Source organism: Erinaceus europaeus, chromosome 1, assembly GCF_950295315.1.
Source record: "Erinaceus europaeus chromosome 1, mEriEur2.1, whole genome shotgun sequence".
NCBI classification, from domain to species: Eukaryota; Metazoa; Chordata; class Mammalia; order Eulipotyphla; family Erinaceidae; genus Erinaceus; species Erinaceus europaeus.
Genome location: NC_080162.1, coordinates 205,552,925 through 205,578,373, shown reverse-complemented (window position 1 = coordinate 205,578,373; position 25,449 = coordinate 205,552,925). Strand labels below are relative to the sequence as shown.

Below are 25,449 nucleotides of genomic sequence, written 5' to 3'. Positions count from 1 at the left end.
TGGGGACTGGGGGCTCGAACCTGGCTCCTTGCACATTGTAACATGTGCGCTCAACCAGGTGCGCTACCACCTTGCCCCCCAAATATTATTTCTATGGTTTAATCTTAACAAATGATATACTGTGCACATTTCTTTCAAGTTCACTTTCTCACCCAAGATCTACCTTAATGTTTCAAGTTGGCTTACTTCAGAAATAAAAGTAACCTTTCTCCTCAGTTCTGCTATCACGGCTACTTTACATATCAGCTTTTTCTATTCCACACAACCTTCAAAAAAGACACACAACACTGGCTCCCTGGTGGGGGACATCTAAGAAACTGGCTTGTTCTGGGGATCGGGTGGTGGCGCAGTGGGTTAAGCGCATGTGGCACAAAGCGCAAGGACCGGCGTAAGGATCCCAGTTCGAGCCCCCGGCTCCCCACCTGCAGGGGAATCGCTTCACAGGCAGTGAAGCAGGTCTGCAGGTGTCTGTCTTTCTCTCCCCCTCTCTGTCTTCCCCTCTTCTCTCCATTTCTCTCTGTCCTATCCAACAAGAAACAACATCAACAATGGCAATAATAATAACCACAATGAGGCTACAACAAGGGCAACAAAAGAGGGGAAAAATGGCCTCCAGGAGCAGTGGATTCATGGTGCAGGCACCGAGCCCAGCAATAACCCTGGAGGAAAGACAAAGAAATTGGCTTGTTCTTCACCTTGGAAGCTCTAGCCTCTAGCAGACATCCTGTTACCCAGGCCAGTGCTCAAGAAACATCAGCCGAATTACTGGATTACTCACAAAAAGGGGTTACTTACAGCTGAAGAGAATTTTTAAACTAAGAGAACTAAATAAAGTGTGGCCCTTGTTGTGTCACACCAAACACCTGCACTTTACAAAGTAAGGTGTAAGCTTAAAGGATGTTCCTTCTGTAAAGGAGCAATTCAAGCTGAAGTACACAAAATTTTAGAATCTTAATCAGAGAAGGTGAACAGACAAAAACAACAATAACAGAAAAACCATAAAAGATTGATCCTAGGATCAACAGTGAGCCTCAGAAATACTTTTCCTTACATGGAGACATTTCACTCTACTTTTCAAAAATGAGGAGCTATGAATCCTCCCACAGCCACCAAACTGCAGCAAAATGGAAGCAGCGGAGGTCTCACTCCAGTAAGGCCTCAGGTGCTAGACCGGGTCTGTCCCTATCATCTTCATTTCTTCCTTCACTGCTGTTGGTCTGCTTCTAATTCTGCTTCTAAAAACCCCTTCTGTTTCATTTGGTTTAATCCCCCCTGCTTAACACTGTATTCTATTTACATAACTAAGCACCGTCCTGCCTGCAGGGCACTGGATTAATCCCCACTGGTTCGTGATGTCTTTTTGCTCCGCCCCCTCTCCTAATCACACCCTGATTTGCACCAGTCACTTTTCGCTCCACCCTCTCTATGTCACATCCTGTTTCCGCCCTACTTGGCGAGTATATATAGGATTGTGTTTTTAGTTTAGTTTAGTTTAGTTTCGTTTAGTTTTAGCATAGCTTGGCTTAGATTGCGCTGCATTCTGCATGAATAAAGAGATACTGCGTACAGCTCAACCATGAGTCCTGGGTCGTCTGTCTCTGCCCGTGAAGCCAGCCCAACACACTGGTTTCCAAAAAAAGGGTGAGGAGGGGAAGCAGAAGTTTTCCAATCTCCAGAAAAGACACACTACCTCCAAGATACCCACAAGGAGCGTGATTGCCTCGCCATGTGCGCTAGTGGGTTCGAGCCCAGCCCTCGCCACATTGGGGAAAGCTTTGCTCTTTGGTATCTTTTTTTCTTCCCCTCTCTCAATGACCAAAATAACAAAAAAAAAACAAAAAAAAGTCAGTGATTTAACAAATAAGAATGAGTACTAGCCCCAAATATCCTACTACGACTGAAATGATTCATTTTTTTTAAATGTCTCTACTTTCTCTCAAAATTTGAGTTAAAAGAAAAAAATATTCTCTAAATGAAACAGACCTTTTCTTTCTTACTCCTTTCATTAATCTTTATTTTTCCAAACTAGGTCCTAGTATTATTATTACTATCATTATTATTATTATTGCCTCCAGGGTTATTGCTGGGGTTCAATGCTGGCACTACTAATCCACTGCTCCTGTTGTTGTTTTTGACGGGTTATGTTGTTTTCGCCGGGCTGACTTCACGGGCGGGTAACAGACGACCAGGGACTCATGGTTGAGCTGTAGGCAGTATCTCTTTATTCATGCAGGACGCAGCCCAATCTAAGCCAAGCTGAGCTAAACTAAAGGTACTGTAAAACTCACAATGCTGTCTTTATATATACTTGCGAAGTAGGATGGAAACAGGATGTGACATAGAGAGGGTGGAGAGAAAAGTGACAGGTGAAAATCAGAGTGTGACAAAGAAGGGGCAGAGCAGGCGAGAATCCTATCACTGAACCACAAATGCCCTGGGGGGGGGTGGAACTTGTTAACAGTGGTTATGTAAATAGAATGAAGTGGTTATGTAAATAGAATAGTGTTAAGCAGGGGGGATTTAAACCAAATGAAACAGAAAGGGTCTCATGCATACCAACATCCTGTGGCCATTTTTTTTTTTGATAGGACAGAGAGAAATTGAGAGAGATGGGGAAGAAAGAGAAGGGAAAAGACAGACACCTGCAGACCTGCTTCACCGCTTGTGAAGCGACAACCCCTGCAGGTGGGCAGCCGGGGGCTTGTACCAGGGTCTTTGCACCAGTCCTTGCGCTTTGTACGATGTATGCTTATCACAGCTGCCACCGCCCAGCCCAGCCCCCAACCTTTTTTTTTTTAATTAGTGATTCAATATTGATTTACAAAAACGTAAGATATCAGGGGAATTATTCCACACCGTTCCCACCACCAGAGGTCTGTGGTGTCCCCATTCCCTCCACTGCAAATTAGGGGGTTCTCCCAAAGCCACAGATACAAGCTGACTATTACTATCTACTGCCTCGTCAGTCGTAAGGATACAGCTCCTGAAAGAATAAAACTTAGGACGTCATTCAGGAAACACTCGTCATGAGGAGGTTCCTTAAGACATCACGGAATGAGAGAACCCCAGGCCAACAGAGTCACTTTGTGGTCACCATGTAACTTTGCCGTGGAAGCAAGCTGCCAAGGGCGGCGGGTGCTACAGGTGCCCAGGTTCCTGTCTGCCGCATGTGACGCCGCAAGCTACACAGAGGGCGAGAGGGCTCTTAGCCATTTCGTGAGACTGCTCAGCACTGCGCCTTTCATGTCACTTCTAAGTAGCCCAAGTAAGGAAGGAGTAGCTTGCTCAAATAGCGGCCCCAGACTCTCATCCAGACACATCTGGCTCCCAAGAGCTCTCTTTACCATTCTGCCATGCTGCTTCTCAGTGACAAATAAAGTGACAGGCAGCTCACCGAAATGGGATTAAGTGTTCCTGCAAAGGTCTAAGCCAATACCAGTATTTAGTTTTTAACCTAGGACCTCATGATGGAAGGTTTGTGCTCTAATGGGTAAACTATCTCCCAAACCACAGTCACAACGACTGAGAGTCCAGTTGTGACTGAAAGTTTACTTGACTTTTCATCATGGGGCTGCAATTGAAAAGGGCTTCAGCCAGCGTCTCAGGACCTGTTGACAACTAAACCGGCCCTGTACACTTGAGATCTCCTTGGTGCCTGGGGCACCACTTCAAACAAACCTGGAGAGGGCAGGGCGGCCCCAACCACAAGGGCAGAATAATGCAGCTCCCAGGCAGGTACCCAGCACACTCTCGTGCTCAAGCCCTGGCCCCCCACTTGCAGGTCCCTCTCTATCTACCTTTCCCCTCACAATTTCCTTGTCTTATTAAGTAGAAAGAAAAAAGGGTGGGGAATGGCTGCCAGCAGCAGGATTCTAACCCTGATAACAAAACAAACAACAACAACAACAACAAGACAAAAAAAAATCCTAAATTAAGAATAAAAGTCTCCAGTGTAAGGCTCCCAGTTCAAGCCACTGGCTCCCCACCTGCAGGGGAGTCGCTTCACAGGTGGTGAAGCAGGTCTGCAGGTGTCTGTCTTTCTCTCCCCCTCTGTCTTCCCCTCCTCTCTCCACTTCTCTTTGTCCTATCCAACAACGACAACATCAACAATAATTACTACAACAACAATAAAAACAATGGCAATAAAATGGAAATAAATATTTTTTAAAAAGAATAAAATTCTCACAGAAACAAAAATGTGAAAAAGAGTAGATACTAAGAAATATTGCTAAGTTTGTTTTTTTTTATTATTTTTATTTTTTTTTTGCCTCCAGGGTTATCACTTGGCTCGGTGCCGGCAATATGAATCCACTGCTCCTGGTGGCCATTTGTCCATTTTTTATTGAATAAGACAGAAAGCGAGAGAGAAGTGGAAGATGGAGAAAGGAAGAGACACCTGCAGACCTGCTTTTACGGCCTGTGAGGCAACCCCCCACCCCCCCGCAGGTGGGGAGCCGGGGCCTCAAACTGGGATCCTTGTGTGGGTCCTTGTGCTTCCTCCTATGGGCACTTAACCCGCTGCAATACCGCCTGCCCCCCACCCCCCCCAAGTATTTCCCTCCCATGTGTGAGATCTTTCTATTTGATCCTCGAACTTTAAATTTAGCACAGTAAGATCACAGTAGGGCAGAGACTATTGGTTATCCTTGCTCTCGCTGTAGTTTTTCCTCTTCCTTCCTTCCTTTCTTTTTTTTGGGGGGGGGGGAGGGTGCTTATCAGAGTGCCACTTACCTCTACTTGTTGGCGGTGAAGGGGATTGAACACTGGGACCTCTCATGCCAGTCACACGTACTACATCTTGGCCCTACACTTGTTCTTAAAATAATGCTCATAAGTATTTCAAGCTCGGGAGGCTGGGTGGTGGCGCACCTGGTTGAGTGCACGGGTTACAGTGCACAAGGACCCGGGTTCGAGCCCCCGGTCCCCATCTGCAAGGGGAAATCTTCGCGAGTGGTGAAGCAGGGCTGCAGGTGTCTGCCTCACTCCCTCTCTGTCTCTCCTTTCCCTCTCAGTTTCTGACCGTCTCTGTCCAATCAATAATTCAAAAAATTTTTTTAAATATTTCAAGCTCATCCAGACTCACCACAAGCAACAGAATATAAAAATAAATTTAAATTTTCCTTTTCTCAGCTCCCCACCTGCAGGGGGGTCGCTTCACAGGCGGTGAAGCAGGTCTGCAGGTGTCTGTCTTTCTCTCCCCCTCTCTGTCTTCCCCTCCTCTCTCCATTTCTCTCTGTCCTAGCCAACAATGACGACAACAGTAATAACTACAACAATAAAACAACAAGGGCAACAGAAGGGAATAAGTAAATATATAATTTTTTTTTAATTTCCTTTTCTTTTGGGTAGTCATGCACTTCTTTTCTCTCTCTCTCTCTTTTTTTTTTTTTTGCCTCCAGGGTTATCACTGGGCCTCGGTGCCTGCACTACAAATCCACTGCACCTGGAGGCCATTTTTTCCATTTTGTTGCCCTTGTTGTTGGATAGGACAGAGAGAAATGGAGAGAGGAGGGGAAGACAGAGAGGAAAGAGAATGACAAGACACCTGCAGACCTGCTTCACTGCTTGTGAAGCCACCCCCTTGCAGGTGGGGAGCCAGGGGCTCGATCTGAGATCCGTAAGCTGGTCCTTGTGCTTTGCGCCATGTGCGCTTAAACCGCTGTGCCACCACCTAGGCCCCTTTATTTCTTTAGTCACTATTTACTTATTTAGGGTAAATACACAGAGAAATTGACAGGGGTGGGACAGACACCTGTAGCACTGCCTCACCATTCATGAAGCCCCCACACCCCCCCGCAGGTGGGGACCAGGGGAGTGGGTCCCGGTCCTCGTGCGCCGTAAGGTGTGCGCTCAATCAGGTGTGCCATTACCTGGCCCCCATGCTCTTTATCTGTACGACTTTTAAAACAGAGGCAAAATTAATAATAGGAAGAATTCTCATTTTAAAATTGTACTTCAGGTCCAGAAATACAGCTCAGCTGAAAAGAGCATGGGGCCTGCATGCCGGAGGCCTGACACCAATGGGCTGAAATGGTGCTCTGATTTCTAACTTTGTTGCTCTCTCACGTGAAACTCTCTTATCTCACACAAAATACAATACATCTTTAAATCAGTAAAGCCATATTCAAAGAAACAAGATGGTACATCAACACGCTTGTCTTCTTGTTCCCAAAGATGTTTCTATGTATTGTATATATCAACAAGTATGCTGCCTAGAGCTTTCCTGATCAATTACATTGTTAAGTAACTTAGTAAGAAATCTAAACAAAAATACATAACCCTCCTACTGAAAAATGTGCATTCATTCCCCCCACTACTTCCTACTCTAAGCCAAAACTAAAAAAAAAAACCCGAATATTTCCAAATGCATTCTGAAACAGTTCAATATACACAATTTCCCTTAGACTGTGTTTCTTCAATGTACGCTTCTATTTAAATAATCACTTTCCATAACTTTACAGCTGAATCATCACTCCCCCAAAGGCATATTTACCTTCAGCCAGTGCTGGTGATTCTGTTCTTGTCCCCTCTGTCTGTTTAAAAGAAAAGAAAAAACAAAGTCTAAAGCATGACTGTATTTCAGAACAAATTTCATTTCATTAAAACTTTAACAAGTTCCCAAGTGTCACCACGTGCATGTGCTGTGACATCCCTTGCATCAAACTCAAGTGTTCCTGGAGGACCCAAGCAGGCGTAAACCTCCGTGTTTAGTGCTAGGAGACACCACAGGTGACAAGTCCTTCTAGTTGTTAATCTCGGCAAACCAAGAACTAGTGAATGTGTCAATAAAATCATGCTGTTCTCATTACAATGTATGGAGGAGAACCGTGTAACAGGATCACAACAACATCAAAAAGGCCTATTTCTATATTGATAGCAAAATTTGCACTCATTCCACATCAGCGTTAAATGCTACGTTTTCTGCGGGTGCTGTGAGACTTACACTACATGATAATAATCTACTATGTGGAAGTACATCTGGTTGGCACTGAAGTGAACCAGGACTCTCTAAGACTATATGCAAAACAGTTTTCTATAATTGAAACCTCCAGCATAAGTTTATTCCAACTTTGCGACAAAGAGCAACTATAGCCAATATAATAAAATAGCTTAGTTCAGTGAGGAGAAATAACTGACCACCCTAACTAGTCACTTTAGATGAAACTTTCTTTCCCTAACTGCTGCCTGTCAGCTGTGAGGCCTGGATCTGTGAGATACAGCTGGTGGGCGGGGAACACAAGACAGCTCTCCCAGGTTCAAGCCGCAGGCCACCTCGTGGGACACCGTGCAAGGGGGGAAAAGTATCATGACGTCTCTTCTCCTCTTTCGCTCTCTGTGTATCTCCCTCTGTCTCCTAACTATGGGACTACTGGGAGTGGAAGCATCAGGCAGGCATGAAGGCATGAAGTTAGCCAATAACCCTAACTCAAGTGGCAAGAAGAAAGTGGGGAGGAGGAGGAGAAGGAAGAGAAGGAAGAGGAGAAGAGGAGAGGAGGAGAAGGGAGAAGAGAAGAGGGAGAAGAGGAGGAGGAGGAGGAAAGGGAGAGGAGAAGGGGAGGAAAGATGCTAAATTTTATAATATCGCTGGTAGCATTCAAGGGGATGGGCAAGAGATCTGCCCCGCTGTCGTCAGAGTCTAAAGTCTTCTGATTTAAAAAGAAATTGGGCTCAGGAATCAATGGATACAAACAGGCCTGGCAATGCTACGCTTCACTAGTTAGAAATATCGACTACGGTGGAAGAGAGAAGGGGTTTCTACCAAAACACACAAGAAGAATTCTGAAGCAGCAGTAGCAGCTGGTCTTCTTAGACACATTTTGGACGAGAGGTAAGAAAAGGATTGCTGTGACGTGGTAGGGAAAGGGATCCCTAATAGTCACCCAAACAACCACAAGGACTAACGTCCCAATGGGGACAGGAGGGGTGTTTAGAGAAACCAGGCCCCAGACTAGACGGCCACGGGCACGGGACCTGCTGGCACAGCTGCAGCACCTGGCCCAACAAGAATGCTGCAGCTCACGGTGTTTATGTGCACTCCTAGGAATTCGTAGTCATATCAATCACTATTTAATTAATATGAGAGGGGAAAAATTGATTGAATGTCTCAAACTTTTTAATGCACAGACTACAAGCTGAGTCTTTGACTCTCTTAAAAGCCTAGACCAGGGAAAACTGAAGCAACCAGTGGCACAGATATATACAAAAAAAATGTCAGAGGACAGAAATTATGGTGATATGATACAGCAAATCCTAACAAAGGAATTTCTCAAAATGAACCCAATTGCCAAATAATGTGATTATAATTAATAACTATATTGTCTTCTTAAACCCTAAGACAGCAGGAACCTCCCGCCTCCTCTATAGAGCCTACATTTCCCCCAGTCCTGGAACCTCTAGGGTGGGGCTCACTTTCCTGCATGCTTCTCTCAATTCATATCAAATGATACTGCATCTGCTGATCCCAACCTAATCAATGCAACAAGTACCAGCTGGGTATGCTTCACTTCAGACTGTGTCCAGAGATGTGACAGGAATGTCAACCCTTCAGCCTCATTACTCGGGTGAGACCTCCGAAGGGAGGCTGGACAACATACTCTGTGCTCCACCTGAGGAAGATGGGTCCTGATATTGGGGCAGCTTGGAATGTTCCTATTCATGACCACAGAATGTGAGCTCAGATTTACACGGATGCAGAGGTCACACAGGCTCCTAAGCTGAATATGGGCCCCAGATCACACCAAATTGATGGGGTTTACAGTCAACAATATTTATACCCCTTTCCCACATTAGGGAGCTACTCTCTTCCCTGATCGAGCTTTTTGGTCCTTTTTCCATCCATGACATCATCTCCCCAGACAATAACTTGGATCCACCTGCATATCAGATTTCAAGCTCAGGAGAAAAAAAAAAAAAAACTAGTATAGTCACATCACAGCCCCTTTGGAATATAACTAAAATATGCCTACTAGCTATCTACAGAACGGAGACCCCCCCCCCCCCCAACTCTTCATCTGCACTACTCCAGCCTTTAGGTTCATGACTGGTCAACAATTTGGCTTTTTATGTTAACTCTCTTTTCAGCCACCAGGTTCCAGATGCTAATATTGCTGTGCAGATGTTCCCACAGGCTAGTGCCAGTTCCCGCGAGAGTTGGGACATTCTCGGAGCGCCTGTTCCGCCATGTTGTCCCCTCAGGCTAGTGCCAGTTCCTGCGAGAGTTAATACGATATTCTCGAAGTGCCCTTCCCAACCAATCCTGTCCCGGCTCGTCACTCCCGGTTTTTGCCCTAGAAAGCCCTTCTTCCACCCTGCTCTTTTGCCTGCTCTCTTGCCCGCTTTTCACTTCGGTGGTTAGACGCAGAAAAGGTTGCTGCGTGAGGCGGCCATTTTGGCTAGCTCCACGTGGCCTGAACCACTGCACTCTCACACGAATAAAGAACTGTGTTCCCTCTCACTCCGTATCTCCTCTCTCTCTCTCCTCTGCGGTGCAGCACAACATAACATGATGCCAAACAGGCTTTCCTGGACAGACAACCCACCAGTGTGTCCTGGAGCTCTGCTTCCCCAGAGCCCTGCCCCACTAGGGAAAGAGAGAGGCAGGCTGGGAGTATGGATCGACCTGTCAATGCCCATGTTCAGTGGGGAAGCAATTACAGAAGCCAGACCTTCCACCTTCTGCATCCCACAATGACCCTGGGTCCACACTCCCAGAGGGATAGAGAATGGGAAAGCGGGGAGTCGGGCAGTAGCACAGCAGGTTAAATGCATGTGGCGCAAAGCACAAGGACCAGCGTAAGGATCCCAGTTCGAGCCCCCAGCTTCCCACCTGCAGGGGAGTCGATTCACAGGCGATGAAAGAGGTCTGCAGGTGTTTATCTTTCTCTCCCCCTGTCTTCCCCTCCTCTCTCCATTTCTCTGTCCTATCCAACAATAATGACATCATCAACAACAACAGCTACTACAACAGCAATGAAAGACAACAAAGGGCAACAAAAGAGAAAATAAAGATATTTTTAAAATTAAAAAAAAATGGGAAAGCTATCAGGAGAGGGGATGGGATACGGAGTTCTTGTGGTGGGAACTGTGTAGAGCTGTACCCCTCTTATCCTATGGTGTTGTCAGTGTTATCTTTTTATTAAAAAAAAAAAAAAAAAAAAGAATACTACAGCTCAACACACTGATTCGTGCAGACGGTCCGAGTCCCTCTTCCAGAAAACACAAGTCGCAAGCTGACAACGTGCTGACTGCAGATAAGGAAATCTAGGGCAAGTGGAAGACTGCACTCACTGACGTATTCCATGGAGCCTCCTCTTTGTGTCATAAGTGCGCACCTGCATGGACAGACTATTGTCAACCCCAACCCTGAAAGCTCTGTAAGGGGGCCAGATTACTTGGCATAACGGAGGGCACAAGGTGAGCCACAGGGGACTGAGTCACAGCGTGCCCGGTAGATGCACGGATTACCATGCACGAGGTTCCAGGTTCAAGCCCTCAGTCCCTGCCTGCAGAAGGCAAGCTTCTTGAGTGGTGACGCAGTGCTGCACATGTCTCTCTTCCTCCCTCTACCTCCCCCCTTCTCTCAGTTTCTAGTAGAATAAAAGTAAAATAAATATTTGGAGGCAATAAAAAGGAAGTGAGCTATACAAAACCATCTCACACACTCTCCCTCTGTCTGCGGGACACCCTATTCACAGCCGAGCCCTCCACTGCACACATGGGGCTTCTGTTCTGCTCACAGATGCCGAGACACAAATCTGAGATACGGAGGTGTTAGCACCAGACTGACCCCCTTCACGCAACCTCTGACCCAGGAGATACGTAAATGTCCTCTACCCTGTGGCAGATTCCTCACGTCTTCACAGGCCTCCTCAGAGTCAAAGGAGAGCGGCTAACGGAAATGGCCAGGTTGGGAATGGACCCTTACACTGACTCCCTTTCTGTTTCTGTCACACCATGACTTCAGCTTTGGTCCGTGGGGACACCACAGCTCGGTTTCCTCTTCACGCTACTCCACCGGAGACTCCCTCTTACACTTTTCTGAGACATCGCTCAAAGCCCTAGAGATCAGCAAACCCCAGGAGTCAGGCTGGGTCTTTCCCTCCCTTCAGTGCATCGCCTGTGTGTGACAGCGCTGCAGACGCTGCCCAGACACCTCTCTCCTGTCAGGCATTAAGCCAGCCCCGCCCCAATCCTGCACTGCTGACACTATGGCCTATTAACATAATCACTGTTTTGCCTGAAAGATCCCCACCCATCCCAATGATCTATCTTCTTTCTACCTCCAGTCCCGCCCTGCCTACAGGGTAACATCAATCCCCCCAGTTAAAACCCTCACAACAGTTGCTAAGGAAGTTCTACCTTCCCACCATGCCTTTTACCTTTCTCCACCCCCTTTCCTAGCCATTTCCGACTTGCCACTTCCGGTTTTATCCTATAAAAGCCACTTCTGTTTCTGGTTTCTCTCTCTTCAGCATCCCGTGCAGACTGGGAGGCGGAGGCCATTGCGGTACTGGCTCCACGTGGCTTAACCCGCTGCATTCACACCCGACTCCGGGGCTCCCGCATGAATAAAGATTGGTATTGCTACTGCCACAAGCTTGGTTCCTGGATCCTCTCTCCCGCCCGCGATGCTAGTCTGGCACTCTCCATCCCATGTACACGGCTGCTGCCTGCAAAGTCTCCCTCCCTGGGCTGCTTTCACAGACACTCCAACCTGACAGGCTAACGCTGAACCTCATCTTGTCAGCTTCTCTTCCCAAGCTGCATCTTCCCCAACTCTCCTCCTTCCCATCGGAGGGCAGACCTGTCCTTCCAGCTGCTCACACGCCAACAGAAGTCTGTATTTTCTTCAAATACCTCAGACTCCACTACCTGAAGTTTTCAGGCCACTTTTAGACTGAAGGACCGTGGCCTTATGGCATCACCGCAAGGCACTGGGCGGCCGCCCTGCTGCTGAGCTGCGCCTCTTCTCTCCCTTCACCTGCCAGTCCAGTGGCTACTGTTGCTTTGCTCAGCTCATCTGTTGCTTGGCTCTACAGAACGCCTCTGAGTGAAATCCGACAGTGGTCTTCTCCACCTGGCTCGTTCTGCTCAGCGCAGGAACATCCAGGGCCAGCACGTTGTTGAAACCGGTGGCGTGGCTTCCTGCGGTATAGCCGAGTTTCACCGCACACAGACCACAGCGATTAGCCGCTGGCCAGATTGAGGGCCGGTCGCTTCCAGTTCTTCCTACTTTAATGAATACAGAAGAGTGTACGGCTTTTGACTCTTTGTGTATCTGGTATTTGGGGGTAAGTATACGAAACTGGGATAAGTGGCTTCTGTGGACTCTGATAATGTATTTTTTTTTTTATTGAAGGGGTTAATGCTTTACAGTGAGGACCCTATCATGAGGACCCTAGGACCCTATTTTTTTGAACTTTTTGAGGAATCTGCACACTGCTTTCCATAATGGCTGTACCAGCTTACATCCCCTGCCCAGAAGTATATAAAAGTTCCTTTGTCTCAACTTGATAAAGGAAACTGCTTTATTGCTGTTTCAATCCACCATCTGAAGTCAGATAGACTGACCCAAATTAAGACCCTCAACTCCAAAAAATGCCAGCCCTACATACAGGTAGAACGGAGAACGCCAAAACCAGCAGCTAGATCTGGAGGCAGTCAGCGAGGCTTTGAAGAGCTAAGTATCTTCCCTTCTGGAACTCGAAAGCTGAAGGCTGAGCTGTAAAAGCAAAAGCACCTCGTGACCTCGGCACTCAGGAGCGTGGAGAGCAGGTGTGGCCGCGGCCAGCTGGGTTACATGCGGGGCCAAAGGGAACAGTCTGAGGGTTCTGTTTGTTCTGTTGCACGAACTCCCAGTTTTCAACTTTAGCCCTGGAACTCTGTCTTCTCCCTGACGTACACATTAGCCATCCTCCTTTCACTTTTCTCTGAAACTCAGGAAATGAAGGAAAGCTACCCATGTTCAAAGACTAATCGTCTGAATTTCCTCAAAAGCTTCAATTAGATCACTGTTACTAAAAGCAGAATAACAAATTTTTTTTTTGCTTTTTCTGCCAACAGAAGTATTTTTCCCTAAGGTCCACTTGAACCACCCAGAAATAAATCAAAGTGGTTTCACTGGCCACTTCATAAACCACAGTTGCATAAAATCATGAAGAATTTATCCTGCTTGCTTCTTAATAAATCAAGAAACAATGAAACATTTACAATTATTTTCACTCTTAGAAATTAAAGGTCAAGTCACAGTGAAACTAGTGTGTAAATTAGAGAATCCAGGCATCTAAAAAATTCACAGGCTGGAAAGTTCTAAAAGAAATTCTTAAAGTTTGTCACAACAGCAAAGACAATAAATGCGAAAATAAGCCAATGGGACGACATCCAACTGAAGAGCTTCTGCACAGTGAAGGGTATGGCCGCCCTCACAGAAAGACGCCCTACATACAGAAAGAGCTCAGTCAACTAAGCACCAAAAAACAAAAACAAACAAACAAACAAAAAAAACCAAGCAACCCCCGTAGAAAAGGGGGCCAGGACGTGGACAGACATTTCAGCGAGGAAGAGACCCTGAGGGTCAACAGATAACTCAGAAGGTGCTCAAAGTCACTGGTCACCAGAGAAATGCAAACAGAGACAACAGGCAGATGCCACTTGACACCTGTGAGAACGTCCTTCATCAGGAAGGACAGGAATGACACGTCGGAGAGGGTGTGGAGTGAGAGGGAGACTTCTTGACTGCCGGCGGGAGTGCGCAGTGCCCAGCCCTTGTGGGAAGCAACCTGGACACTTGGAGGACAAAACGGGTAGCCCTGCCCTAATACCTAGCAAGGCCTCTCCGGGGGATTTACCCAAAGGGAACAGAATCACCTATCAGAAGAGATCTGTGTGCACCTATGTTCACAGCAGCACAACTTATAATCACCAGAATCTGGAAGCAACCCAGAGGGCCAACATCAGATGAGTGGCTTAAAAAAAAAAAAAAAAAATGCCGTGATATATATATATATACATACACATATATAGATATATCACATTAGAAATGATGAAGTTATCGCCTTGTGCCAGAGCTGAGAAGTGCCTTGGGTCTCAACAAATAACTAACCAAATAAATATTTAATGTAAAAAAACTGGAATCAATTACATAAAAAATAAAATCCAAAATGCTTATATTTTACATTACACATGTATGTAAAATCAGATGAAGAAAAGCAAGATTATAACTTTTAAGAGAAAAAAAAACACAGTAGAACACTTAAATTCTGCATTCCCTATTAACAAAGAGGAGATCTAATCCAGGCAAAAGGATTCTGAGCACTGATACAGATGGACCTGGGTTGAGTTTCCACTTCAATTAGGGCAGCAAGCTCTCTGAGCATCTGCTTTGCTTGTAAGATGCACATTACCTCTGACTTAAGTCATGTCAGCATCAGCTTTATTTGTAAAATAGTGAAAAAATATAAGGGGTCAGGTGGTGGTGCACCTAGTTGAACACACTTGTTACAGTACACAAGGACCTGGGTTTGAGCCCCTGGGCCCCACCTGCAAGGGGAAAGCTTTGAGTGGTGAAGCAGGGCTGCAGGTGTCTCTCTCTCTCTCTCTCTCTCCCTCCCCCCTAATTCCCTCTCCCCTCTCGATTGTTGGCTGTCTCTATCTAATGAAGATTTAAAAGCAAAGAAAAAAGAAACAGTGAAAACAATCTGAAAGATTTTGTGACAATCCAGTTTTGTTCAACACACTAGTTTTTAATATTGAAGACAGAATAATATGCACAATCATCTGTTCTGATGATACGCTCTCAAGCAGAACCCACTAAGAACATGCGTGTCTATGGTAAGCATACGAAACCTCACAGACCTGAACACAAATCTTGGGATGCTATGTCATCCCATGGTTTCTACCACAAAACTGTTTCACTAAGACAAAGTTTGGGGGCTGGGTGGGGCACACCTGGCTGAGTGCACTCAACGCAGTGCGCACAGGTCCAGGTTCAAGCCACCAGCCCCACCTGCAGATGGGAGGCTTCACAGGTGGTGAAACAGTGCTGCAGAGGGGTGCAGAGGGTGTGAGGGTGTGTGTGTGTGTCTGTCTGTCTGTCTGTCCGTGTCCTCTCCCTACAAATTCCTGCCTCTAAAATTAATTTAAAAAATTAAATACAACAAAAGAAAGTTCAAAAGCTGTATTAAAACCCATACCAAGGCAACTAACAGTCAATCCTGATATTATGCAGTGACACTTTTTATACTATTTAATGTTTTGATCTATTAAATATCAAATATATTTTTACATTTCAAAATTGGCAGCATCTGAAATTATTTATTAGATGGAGATAGAGGCAGAGGAAGAGAAGGGGAGAGAAACACCACAGCACTGAGGCTTCCTTCAACGTGGTAGGAACTGAACTTGAAACTGGATCTTGCCCAAGCCTCCCACCAGCCAGATCCGGAAGTTCTCAACCTCTGCTGTAAGTTCATGCCCCTGGAGGGGAGCTACCAGCACTCTCTTTAAAGAAAACAAAAGCCCTGCACTGTCCCTTTTCCTTGCTTCCTTCCTTCCTTCACCAGAGAAATACGAAGCTCTGCTTTACGGTGGTGTTGGGGACTGAACATGGGACCTCAGAGCCTTAGGCCTGAAAGTCATCTGTATTATACCGTGGTGCCTTCTCCCTGGTGAGGAAGAAACAGGCTTGTAAGTCCTAATCGTCTTCTGTATCACCTACTGAGACAGTTCATGGGAAATTTTCCTTCTATCGTGGCTTAGTACTTGAGAAAAATTACTGCAAAAATGAAGTTCTTAAAAAACTTTCAAAACACCAGCTTTGCAAACTGCTGTGTACCAGCTAGTACAGGGCTTGCAAAGTGCACTGGTGTTAAGCAGAGCGTGGGGTTCAGAAGTCTGGCGAAGGGAGTCGGGCGGTAGCGCAGCATGTTAAGCGCACGTGGCGCAGAGCGCAAGGACCGGCATAAAGATCTAGGTTCAAGCCCTGGCTCCCCACCTGCAGGGGAATCGCTTCAAAAGAGGTGAAGCAGGTCTGCGGGTGTCTGTCTTTCTCTCCCCCTCTCTGTCTTCCCCTCCTCTCTCCATTTCTCTCTGTCCTATCCAACAACAACGACATCAATAACAACACAATAATAACTACAACAAGGGCAACAAAAGGGAATAAATATTTAAAAGAAGTCAGGCAAAGCGTGGGACAAACGTATCCCTTTCTACGTGTTGGTTCATAAATAGACGAAACCGGTACTAGGTTCACTGTCCCCTGGGTTATCTTGAGAATAAATAAATATATACGCAAGCATAGCTCTTAAACGTTGATACTATCATCATTATATAAACTGGATCTGTAATTATTTTTTGGAGAATTTCTAGTGGCTAAAATTAAAATGTAGCGGGAACAAAGATGCTAAAAGTACAGAAGGCTTCAGCTTCATCTCCCCTGCTTCACTGTCATCATTAGTGTCATCATTCACTCATCACCTCACTTCTTCCTGGGCTGCTAGTGAAGGCTCAGGCCATGCCCAGACTAATCACTGGATAATAAATAACCGGCTTCCTACTTGCCTCACGGTGACATTCTATTTACAAGTGGGTAACTGAACAAGGGAATGAATTTGCCCATAAAGATACAACTGCACAAAAGTAAAGAAAGAAGTCAACAGGCCATTAATGCTACCTAAGCGAATATGCTGCAAGTCAAACTCTAGCGGAACATGAATAAAGTTACAGATGAGAAGAATGTTGACACTGCTGCCGCCAAGGCAACTGCAGTCACATGGACTGGCGAGGCGAGTGAGTTATCAGCGAGATGTAAGAAGCGGTTATGTTCTGATGAAGAGGATGACGATGTCCCAGGAGACCACACTAGCACAGAAAGTTCTACTGGAGAAGCCTGAGGACATCTCATGGTGTTAAGAGTCCAACAGATGAAACTTGAAATGCTGACACATGAGCAGAAATATGCAGTATGATGATCTGGCCACGAAATCAAATTTACTGAACATAGAAATGATCAGCTCGGGGGTCGGGTGGTGGCGCAGTGGGTTAAGCGCATGAGCACAAGAACCGGCATAAGGATCCCGGTTCGAGCCCCCGGCTCCCCACCTGCAGGGGAGTCACTTCACAGGCGGTGAAGCAGGTCTGCAGGTGTCTGTCTTTCTCTCCCCATCTCTGTCTTCCCCTCCTCTCTCCATTTCTCTCTGTCCTATCCAACAACCACAACAATGGCAATGATAATAACCACAATGAGGCTACAACAACAAGGGCAACAAAAGGGGGGAAAATGGCCTCCAGGAGCGGTGGATTCATGGTGCAGGCACCGAGCCCAGCAATAACCCTGGAGGGGAGAAAAAAAGAAAAAAAGAAAAAAAAAATGCTCAGCTCGCACTGCAAACTGTACAAGGAAGAAAGCGGGGGGGGGGGGGGGCGGGGGGGGGCTTGCTTTGAATTCGCTTGTGTTGCTAGAGCTGTCACCTACGTGCAAGGGCACACAGTCAACAGGTGTGACCAACGGACACAAAAGGAGCGGCTCTCGTTTGGAAGCAAGGAATATAATGTGTGGGCACTTGCGTGCTTTTGTATAATCCTGTCAGCCCAGAGTACCTCTAAAACTCACACTTGACATAGAGCAGGGCCACTCATTGTGTCCTGTTGGGCAGTACGCCAGCTCCCCCGGCTTCTGTCTCTAATCCTGCTTAACTAAGCACCTGCTTGCCTGTATGGCCTTGGTTTGATCCCACTCAAAGCTGCAGTCTATTTACATAAATCACTAACTAAGCACCACCCTCCCTCCCTCCAGGGCATTGGTGGTTCAGTGGTAGAATTCTCGCCTGCTCCGCCCCCTCTCCTTGTCACACCCTGATTTTCCACCACTCTCTTTTCGCTCCACCCTCTCTGTGTCACACCCTGTTTACGCCCTACTTGGCAAGTATATATAAGGACAGGTTTGTGAGTTTTTAGTTTAGTTTAGCTTAGATTGTGCTGCGTTCTGCATGAATAAAGAGATACTGCATACAGCCCAGCCATGAGTCCCAGGTCCTCTGTCTCCGCTTGCGAAGCCAGCCAGACAGTGTCCCCCAAGTGTCCAGGTTGCTTCCCACAAGGGCTGGGCACTGCGCACTCCCGCCGGCAGTCAAGAAGTCTCCCTCTCACTCCACACCCTCTCCGACATGTGTCATTCCTGTCCTTCCTGATGAAGGACGTTCTCACAGGTGTCAAGTGGCATCTGCCTGTTGTCTCTGTTTGCATTTCTCTGGTGACCAGTGACTTTGAGCACCTTCTGAGTTATCTGTTGACCCTCAGGGTCTCTTCCTCGCTGAAATGTCTATCCACGTCCTGGCCCCCTTTTCTACGGGGGTTGCTTGGTTTTTTTTTATTTGTTTTTGTTTTTTGGTGCTTAGTTGACTGAGCTCTTTCTGTATGTAGGGCGTCTTTCTGTGAGGGCGGCCATACCCTTCACTGTGCAGAAGCTCTTCAGTTGGATGTCGTCCCATTGGCTTATTTTCGCTTTTGTTTTCTTTGCTGTTGGATTTGAATCCTTGAAGGCTTTTTACAAGTGCAAAGTCTTAAAAGTATCCTGCAGATGTGTTCTTCAAAGTATCTGATAGTTTCTGGCCTAATGTCCATGCTCTTGATCCACTGTGAGTTGACTTTCGTGCAGGCTGGTAAGTGCTGCTTCGGTCTGACCCACTTGCACGTTTCCACCCAGTTTTCCAGCACCGTGAAGCATGTGTGCTGCCCTCCTTCCTGTAGCCACTGCTCTTTCCTAGCTTGTGACCCCAGTTAGTTCCCTTCCCACTCAAATCATCCTCACTCACTATCTGCAAGCATAAAGGACCCTTGAATTAACTGCAAAGAATACTCTGGGGGCCAGGCGGTGGCGCACCTAGTTGGGCACACACGCTACAATGTGCAAGTCCCCAGTCCTCAGCTGCAGGGGGGAAGCTTCACAACTGGTTAAACAGTGTACTGCAGGTGTCTCTCTTTCTGTCTATCTCCCCCGTCCCTCTTGATTTCTCTGTCTCTAACCAGTAAGTCATAATAAAAATATTTTTTAAAAGAATACCTTAACTCTCGCATAACTTTAACTTCCTTTCTAATTTAAAAAAAAAAAAAAAATCACCCTTATTCCAAGGTCCCAGGTTGAATTCCCCATCACCACAAGCCAATCTCTCTCCCTCTCATTAAAAAACCGGGGGTTGGGCAGTGGGTTAAGTGGATGTGATGTGAAACGCAAGAACAGTGTAAGGATCCCAGTTCCTGGCTCCCCAGGGGAGTCGCTTCACAGGAGGTGAAGCAGGTCTGCAGGTGTCTGTCTTTCTCTCCTCGTCTTCCTCTCTCTCCATTTCTCTCTGTCCTATCCAACAGTGATGACATCAACAATAATAACTACAACAAAAAAACAAGGGCGACAAAAGAGAAAATAAATAATTTTGAAAAGTAATTAAAAAATCAGAGGCCATGCAGTGGAGTACCTGATTAAGTGCACACATTAGTGTGCAAGGACCCATGTTTGAGCCCCTGGTCCCCACTTGCAGGGGGGAACTTCATGAGTGATGAAGCAGAGCTGCAGGTTTCTCTCTGTTTCTCTCCCTGTCTATCTCCCCCTGTGCTCCCAATTTCTCTGTCTCTACCCAACGGCAAATAAATCAAAAATATTTTTTAAATAAAATTCAGTTTAAAAAATAAATTAAATTGAATTAAAAAATAAATCTCCCCTATAAACAAGCAAAATTCCACTGTTACAAAAGTAGAATATAAAGTGATTCTTTGGAAACATTTCAGAGGAATCTTTATCATTAAAAAAGAAAAGATGAAATTTTAAAGTCTAATATGTGGACATCAGGAGGGGCTAAGAAAGTGTTCGGGACCGTAGCTCAGCGACAGAGTGCAAGACTTGCAGGCGTCCAGTGGTGGGCGCGCCTGGGCCCGCTCAACCTTCCCATACAATAAAAAAGGCCTCACATAAAGACAACAAAGGGCAGGAAGCGGAGAGGGCACAAAATACCCCAGATCATTTTTGAAGGCATCGAAACTCCACAAGATTTCACGACGCGTTCCACGGAAGCTAAGACGTCTGTCTGCTTTGTTGTTTCCGACACCTGGACGAGACGACTTTTCTCCTTTTCTGACGGCCTCTCACATCCAGAAGATCCAGATGGCTGAGACGGACGCCACAGGCCCGGGGAAGCCTAGGGACCGGCCGCGCGTCCCATCCGAATGCGCCCTGAGCGCCCCGGGAGCCGCCGCACTTCCCGGCAGAGAGGACAGGTCGCTGCTGCCCCCTCAGGCCCTCCTCCCGCCCACCTGGGTGCGGGCTTCTCTCTTCCGGGGGCTCCCTCCGAGCTCCCATCCCCGCCAGCGGGCGACCCCACAGCGAGCCCCACAGGGAACAGACTCACTCCAGTAGCACCTGGGGCGCTGCAGCGAGCCCCCCGCATGCTGACCTCTGTCTGCAAGTCCTCTGCGGGGCTCCAGCAGTCCAGGGGAGCGAGGGAGGCGAGCAGGAGACCCCTGGCATGCCAACAAGCCCCTTCAATCTGTCTGTCCTATCAAAGGGGTGGGGGAGGCCGGGGGCGAGAGGATTCCTCTGCAGGCCCCAGACACAGCTTGGCCTAATAGCTCCCCTGCCTAGTGCACCTGCTCTGCTGACGGGAGTGACCCAGCTGGGCCCAATAGCTCCCCTGCCTAGTGCACCTGCTCACCTGACATGAGTGACCCAGCTGGGCCCAATAGCTCCTCCGCCCTGCGCACCTGCTCAGCTGACGTGAGTGACCCAGCTGTGCCCAATAGCTCCCCTGCCTAGTGCACCTGCTCTGCTGATGTGAGTGACCCAGCTGGGCCCAATAGCTCCCCTGCCTAGTGCACCTGCTCAGCTGACCTGAGTGACCCAGCTGTGCCCAATAGCTCCCCTGCCTAGTGCACCTGCTCAGCTGACCTGAGTGACCCAGCTGTGCCCAATAGCTCCCCTGCCTAGTGCACCTGCTCAGCTGACCTGAGTGACCCAGCAGGCCCAATAGCTCCCCTGCCTAGTGCACCTGCTCAGCTGACCTGAGTGACCCAGCTGGGCCCAATAGCTCCCCTGCCTAGTGCACCTGCTCTGCTGACGGGAGTGACCCAGCTGTGCCCAAGAGCTCCCCCGCCTAGCGCACCTGCTCAGCGACATGAGTGACCCAGGTTGGCGTGGAGCCGCTCCCACCCCGGAGCGAGTCCTGCTGCCCTTGCGTCTGCCCATCAGAAGGCGGTCGGAGTAGTCAAGTCCCCGCAGTTACCAAGGACAAGGAGCAGGGGCGGTGCCGGCTGCCTTAGACCCTGCCGACTGGGACAGTGGTGGGCGCGAGGGGAGGGACTGACGGCGCCAAGAGTCTGCTGGCGGCCTCGACGACCTTGGCAGCCTCGCGGGAGTGTGCACGTATCCCCAAAACCTGTCCATCTTAAATCATGAGGGATAAAACCACACAGAGGCCAAGCCTGTCGGTCGCGGTGTGTCTGTACTTGCTGGCTCTGCACTCACTACCACTGCCTAAAATGAGCCCAATACTCCAAAACGTGTTCACAGGCTCCCAGTGCAAAGACTGGACCTGGGGGCTCATGCGATTTACATGGCTTGTCATCTATTCGCTGGAAACACTCAAAAAGCTTTCTTACAACAAGGGCAACAAAAGCGAATACATATAAAAAAATTTTTTTAAAAAAAGCTTTTTTAAAATCACTTTTTAGTAGATTAGATGAGAAATGTCTCATTTAACATGCAACCAAGAAAAGATATCCTGTTTTTTATCAATAAACACTCAGTCAATCAAAACAAAATGTCTAAAGTATAAAAGGATCAGTTCTCTCTTGAGGAAAGTGTGTAGAGAGGCCAGGTGGTAACACACCTGGTTAAGCGCACGTATTAGCACACAAGGACCCAGGCTCATGGCCCCAGGCCCCACCTAAGGGGGGAAGCTTCACAAGCAGGAAAGCAAATGCCTTCCTCTCCATCTCCCCCTTCCCTCAGTTTCTCTCTGTCTCCACCCAGTACACACTATGAGGACAGGCAGTGCAGATGTGCCCGAAGGCAGCCGTGGAGGGCAGGTGTGCTCCTGTCGAGCTGGATGAGGAAAAGTGCTAAGCAGAACCTTTTGTTTCTTCTCTGACCTTACACACGGCTTCTTAACCCACTGCGCTACCACCCGACTCCCTACACACGGCTTCTTAACATGAGCAGAACTGGCAAGAATGCTACCTGTGATCATGGGGCAGTGACAGTAATCAAGGCAGAAGGACACACACAGATCAACGCAACGTGCAAGAGGCCAGAAATAAACCCACATGTCTGTGTTCAACTGATTAGCAGCAAAGAAACCAAAGCACTTCAGTGGGGGAAAGGGCAGCCTTTCTTCCTTTCTTCCTTTCTTTCTTCCTTTCTTTCTAATATTCTATTAATTCACTGGATAGAGAGGAAGTAAGAGGGGAGAGGGAGATGAGGGAGAAATAAAGAGACGCCTATAGCACTGCTCTGCTTCTAGAACTTCCCCCTACAGGAGAGGACACCAGGCTTGAACCCACGTCCTCGCGCACTGTAACAGCTGTGCTCTATCAAGGACACCAATGCCCGACCCCTGGAAGGGTAGGTTTTTTTCAACAAACAAGGATAAGAGAACAGAGCCACCACCACATGCAAAAAGACAAACTTAGAAATTCACCTCACTCAGTACAAAGGTAAAAACTGGACACAGACTTAGATGTACCTGATAATATGATGAAATCTTTAGAACGGGAATAAATCCCATGCCTCTGGCTGGCTTCTTCAACACCGCAAGCACTGCAAAAATTATCCTTAACAGAAAGCTACGACTAACTAGGCTTTTACTAAAGCTCAAAAGTCGTCTTCCACTGTAACAAGAAAATAGAGGGGGAGTCAGGCGGTAGCGCAGCGGGTTAAGCACACGTGGCTCAAAGCACAAGGACTGGCAAAAGGATCCCAGCTCAAGCCCCCAGCTCCCCACCTGGCAGGTGGTGAAGCAGGTCTGCAGGTGTCTATCTTTCTCTCCCCTTCTCTTGTTTTCCCTTCCTCTCTCCATTTCTCTGTGTCCTATCCAACAACAACGACATCAATAACAACAACAGCAATAACTACAACAATACAACAAGAACAACAAAGGGGAATGACTAAATAAATACTTTTTAAAAGAAAACCAACAGAGACAGAAGGCTGGGTGTCGGCATGCCTACACATGCACACACATTACCATGGACAAGGACTAAGGTTCAAAGGCCAGGTCCCCACCCACAAGGCTGAAGCTTCCTGGGTGATAATGCAGAGTGACATCACTCCCCACCTGCCTCCCTACCTCTGCCCTCTACTCTCAGCTGCTGTCCTACCAAATAAAAAAAACAAAAAACGCTAATGCTATGTTTAGTACTGTCTCACTCCATTAAAGTTTTAAGAAACATGGTTTGATACACAAAAATAATCCCACACCTTACAATTTAAAAGGTGGTTTTCCCATATAGGTCACTAAATGTCTCAAATTCATAAGAGGTCATACAAGACTTTTTTTTCCCCAAGTAGAAAGTTGACTGAACATTTCCGCCTTCTTTTTTAAACAGGAAGCAGAATTTACTGGGTGTTAATAAGGAGGGGCAACTCTGAGGCAGGTGTGTCAGGAGCCACACTAGGAGCACATCTGACCACAGCCACCTGATCAGGTGTGTCAGGAGCCACACTAAGAGCGCATCTGACCACAGACACCTGATCAGGTATGTCAGGAGCCACACTAGGAGCGCATCTGACCACAGACACCTGATCAGGTGTGTCAGGAGCCAAACTAGGAGCGCACCTGACCACAGACACCTGATCAGGTGTGTCAGGAGCCACACTAGGAGCGCATCTGACCACAGACACCTGATCAGGTGTGTCAGGAGCCATACTAGGAGCACATCTGACCTAAGACACCTGATCAGGTGTGTCAGGAGCCACACTAGGAGCGCATCTGACCACAGACACCTGATCAGGTGTGTCAGGAGCCACACTAGGAGCGCATCTGACCACAGACACCTGATCAGGTATGTCAGGGGCCACACTAGGAGCGCATCTGACCACAGTCACCTGATCAGCTGTGTCAGGGGCCACACTAGGAGCGCATCTGACCACAGACACCTGATCAGGTGTGTCAGGGGCCCACACTAGGAACACATCTGACCACAGACACCCTGATCAGGTGTGTCCAGGGCCCACACTAGGAGCGCATCTGACCACACACACCCTGATCAGGTGTGTCCAGGGCCCACACTAGGAGCACATCTGACCACAGACACCTGATCAGGTGTGTCTAGAGGCCACACTAGGAGCTCATCTGACCACAGCCACCCTGATCAGGTGTGTCCAGGGGCCACACTAGGAGCGCATCTGACCACAGCCACCCTGATCAGGTGTGTCCAGGGCCCACACTAGGAGCACATCTGACCACAGACACCCTGATCAGGTGTGTCCAGGGGCCACACTAGGAGCGCATCTGACCACAGCCACCCTGATCAGGTGTGTCCAGGGCCCACACTAGGAGCACATCTGACCACAGACACCCTAATCAGGTGTGTCTAGAGGCCACACTAGGAGCGCATCTGACCACAGCCACCCTGACCAGGTGCCTCTCCACCGCCACGGCTCACATCATCCACACTAAACTTGGCAAGAGCTCACTTCTTGGAGACGTGGATGTCTTGGAGGCCGGAGAGCCTGACGCCCTGCTCTGGGCTTTAACTACAGGCTCACTGTTTTGCAGTCTGGTTAGTGACATGGTGACTTGTGCACCCTGGGTTGTCCCAAAGGAAAGCCGCCTAGCCGACTGCAGGAGAAGCCTGGAGCCAGCAGGAGCTCAGGCTCAGAATGAATGAAATGAATGACCCTCTGGGAAAGTCTGGCTGGAAGATTCCTCAGGGCGAACCAATCAGCAAGGAGGACTCTGCGTTTGTGTACACCGGGCCCCATGGGGGAGAGGGAGAAAGAAAGAGGGGGAGAAAGAGAGGGAGAGGGCGGGCAAGCGCAGCTGGCTTCCTGGTCAGCCATCATTCCTTTCTGGGCCAGCATCCCTCGTTACCCTGGAGAAACCTGGCCGGCGATTCCCCAAGGTCAGCGCAGACAGGGGTCCCACTCCAGACAGATGGAGGGCAGGAGTCTCAGTTACTCGCGCTGCGGCTACTGTGCCCGGGACTCCTTAAAGCAGACTGGAGACGCAGTTCACGGGGGCTGAGGAGCAACTCTCCACAGCCTTCTTTTTAGAAACTGGTAGAAGGAGAGGCGCCGGATGCTGGAAGCTTTAGGCTGTGTTTTCAAAGTGTCTATGTAGCTAACAGCCTTGACAAATAGACAGTCTCTCTCTGGAGCAGAGGCCAGGCAGGCTCTACTGCCTGATACGGCGAACACGGTGCCTTCCCCACAGCAAGAGCCAGGGCGGCTTCCTGGTCTCCACAGAC

General features: G+C 47.9%; 1 protein-coding gene across 9 annotated transcripts in view; it reads right to left on the bottom strand.

The window, feature by feature from the left end:
* The window catches only part of CYRIB (CYFIP related Rac1 interactor B), a 140,535-nt gene that overhangs the window by 53,032 nt on the left and 62,054 nt on the right, over positions 1-25,449 (bottom strand). For 7 of the 9 annotated variants that reach the window (XM_060201371.1, XM_060201345.1, XM_060201354.1 and 4 more), the window contains one exon: positions 6,494-6,533. The exons of the other annotated variants lie outside the window; for them this stretch is intronic. The gene's annotated coding sequence lies outside the window, so the exon portion shown is untranslated. The remainder of the gene's footprint in view (positions 1-6,493; positions 6,534-25,449) is intronic. 9 annotated transcript variants of the gene reach the window in all.